Source organism: Magnolia sinica, chromosome 18, assembly GCF_029962835.1.
Source record: "Magnolia sinica isolate HGM2019 chromosome 18, MsV1, whole genome shotgun sequence".
Lineage (NCBI taxonomy): Eukaryota > Viridiplantae > Streptophyta > Magnoliopsida > Magnoliales > Magnoliaceae > Magnolia > Magnolia sinica.
In genome coordinates, this window is record NC_080590.1 from 7,174,777 (window position 1) to 7,177,723 (window position 2,947).

Genomic DNA, 2,947 nt, shown 5'->3' on the forward strand with positions numbered 1-2,947 from the left:
CTCAGGTGAGTGACCCAACTTGTCTCATAATTCATTAAAATTAAAATAAATCATTGTGATTGTTTGATTTATTTACTGGTTTAAATATTTTGATATGATAATTGTACGATAAATTTATATGTGAATATTTTAATTGAGACAACTATGCCAAATATGAAAATACGCATTTGCTTATCATCCCTTATTCATTGCATTGCATAATGCATGGTCGATCCTAGGGGCCCTCCCTGGAAGAAATGTCGATCCTGGTAGAGCGTTACCAGATGCGGGCTATGCCCAAGCCTACCGAAAGGTGGAAGCCTACCCAACGGGTGGATGCGGGTTGACGACTTTCAACCCAAGTTGATGGACGATCACCCCATCTGATGCATTCATACCCCATTTTACATTCATATCTTTGTACATGTATTTTTGCATTATTTTAATTATTATGATTATGAACCATGCTGGGTTATATCACTAAGCTTGGCCAGCTTATTTTTTTTTATTGATGGAAAAATCATACAGAGGAGCCATTAGCAGATGACGTGGCGCAAGAACCAGAAGGATCTACTGTACCTGAACACGACCCACCTGAATCATGGCCATACTTATCTGAGGATGAAGTGGCTGCATTAGAAAATTTTTAATTATATGTTTTATTTTGTTAGCATAGCTTAATTAACGAATAATGCATACTGGTATTCATTTTGAGACTTTAAGGAATTATTTAACTTTATTTCTTTAGACCAATATTAGCATGGAATAGATATCATTATAGTATAATGGTATAATAAATGAATAATTTTAAGGTTTATTTTATTTTTAAGGATTATCAAGATTTATAAATGCTTAGTTGATTGGTGTTATGTATTATGTATGTGTGATTGAGATTATGGTAGACTTTATATTGAATGTAAATATCACATGCGATTAAACTAATTAAAGAATTAAGTTGGTATACTTGTGTATAAGTTACGAACCAAAACTCAGGTCTGAGGGTGCACACTCTGTACCCGGATTTTGGGGCGTGACAGTTTGGAGGTTCAGTGCAGGGATTTTTACAAAATGTCGTCTATGTTTTGGCCTAAATTAGAATGACCATCTATGTTTTCGAGCATTTGGCTGGTTTTAAAAAGCCTAGAACCGTGGAACCGAACTGGTTTTCACGGTCTGGTTCTGGTTCGGTTCTAGGGTTCTAACAGTCCAGTTCCAGTTCCAAAAATTCTAGAACCGTAGGGAACGGTTCGGTTCCGGTTTCACCCCAAAATCGGACCGAATCGAACCGTGTGCACCCCTAGCTTCAGGCCAAGCGTTGGGCCGGGCCTATTCAAAAATTTGATTTTTAGGCCCGATCCGAGCCTATTGACACCCAACAACTCATGTCAACTCCACACGTATCAGCATGGAATGGAGGTCACGATCCAATTCACTTATAAGGTTGGTTCGAGCTTTAGATGTTTTCACAAAAATAAATCTAGTCGACTACTGAGGTGGCCCTAATATTAGAGACAGTTGGCAGGTTAAAAACTTCAGCCAAATCTTTCATAGCCGTGCATTTTCTTTGAAAAAGTGGTCCACCTGACAAGTGGATCAATCTGATTTTTGCACCATGGGGATAATATAGACTGTAGTTCTTTCTGATGGATGGATTGGAACTGAAACCTACCTACCATGGTGACACGTGTGGCATGTGTGTGAGCTTTATTGTAATCCTATGTGGGCTCAAGAAACGGCCGATAAATTTCATTTTTGTTAACTTACTGGGTCCCATACAATTAAGCAACTATGTATGGTCGGTGTCTTCTTTAGAGTTGTTTAGATGTACATAAAGTCATTCAGTTGTTATTCAATTTCAAGTAATCTGATCATAGGTGTAAAGTATTCCAAAACTCAGGTAAGCGGTGCCGCATGAAAAATGCTTAGTCATGATATGACATTGTTCCTATGGTGCGGCCTACAATTTTAAGCCGTACAGTGAAGCATGAGGGGCTAACACAATGGATGGAGCATATCAGAGACACACATCAAGTGGGCCCCTTAATAGCCTGCTAACAACCATACCACTAAAAAAGAGACGCAGTTTCCACAAGCTTAACCTACAACATGATGGGGATTTTCTCCTCGTCGCTCGACCGATCGAGTGCGCTGCTCGATCGGTCGAGGGTGGCGCTCAACCAGTCGAGTGGGGGGTGGCGCTCAACCAGTCGAGTGGGGCTCGACTCAAAGTCCAGCGACCTATTGAATTAATTCTTCTGTGCTGGTCGACCAGTCGAGGAATCTGCTCAACCGGTCGAGGCTCCGCTCGACCAGTTGAGGACTCTGCTTGACCAGTCGAGGTTACGCTGTCCGAATTTTGTGCGGATTGCATAAATTTGAGGCGGTTTTCACCATGGTGCGAAAGTGAGTTGCTTAAACTATAAATAGGGGTTTCCAGGGCTTTTCTAGTGAATGCATGAGGGTTTCCTAAAACTTTACAAGGGTTTATTAAAGGGTTTAGGGCTATCAAAGGTGTGAGAGAGAGAAAGAGAGAGATGAAACTTGTGGAAGGGAGGTTATGCTCATAAAGGTAATTTATTGTGCACTTAATATCTCAGCGCTTATACGTTCTCATAATTGGTGAGATCTCTCCAATTTTCTTTTATTCTCTTATTGTTTATCCACTTTTGCGTAAGTAAAGAAGGTTTGATCTAAGCGGTGTGTGCTTATGATCGGTTGTAACGTTTTACTTCATAGTGGATTGTTGATCTGGATGAGATCCCGTGATTTTTACCTCTTTGAGGGTTTTTCACCTAAAAATCTCTTGTATCATGTGGTTTATGCTTTGATTTATTTCATTACTTTATTATCTCATAATTCTGATGTTATTTGGGAGGCTAGATCCTAAGGTTTTGTGCAACGACCCCCAACAAAGTGGTATCAGAGCTATTGGTTTATTGAACGGAGTGTGATCGGTTTTGAATTATGG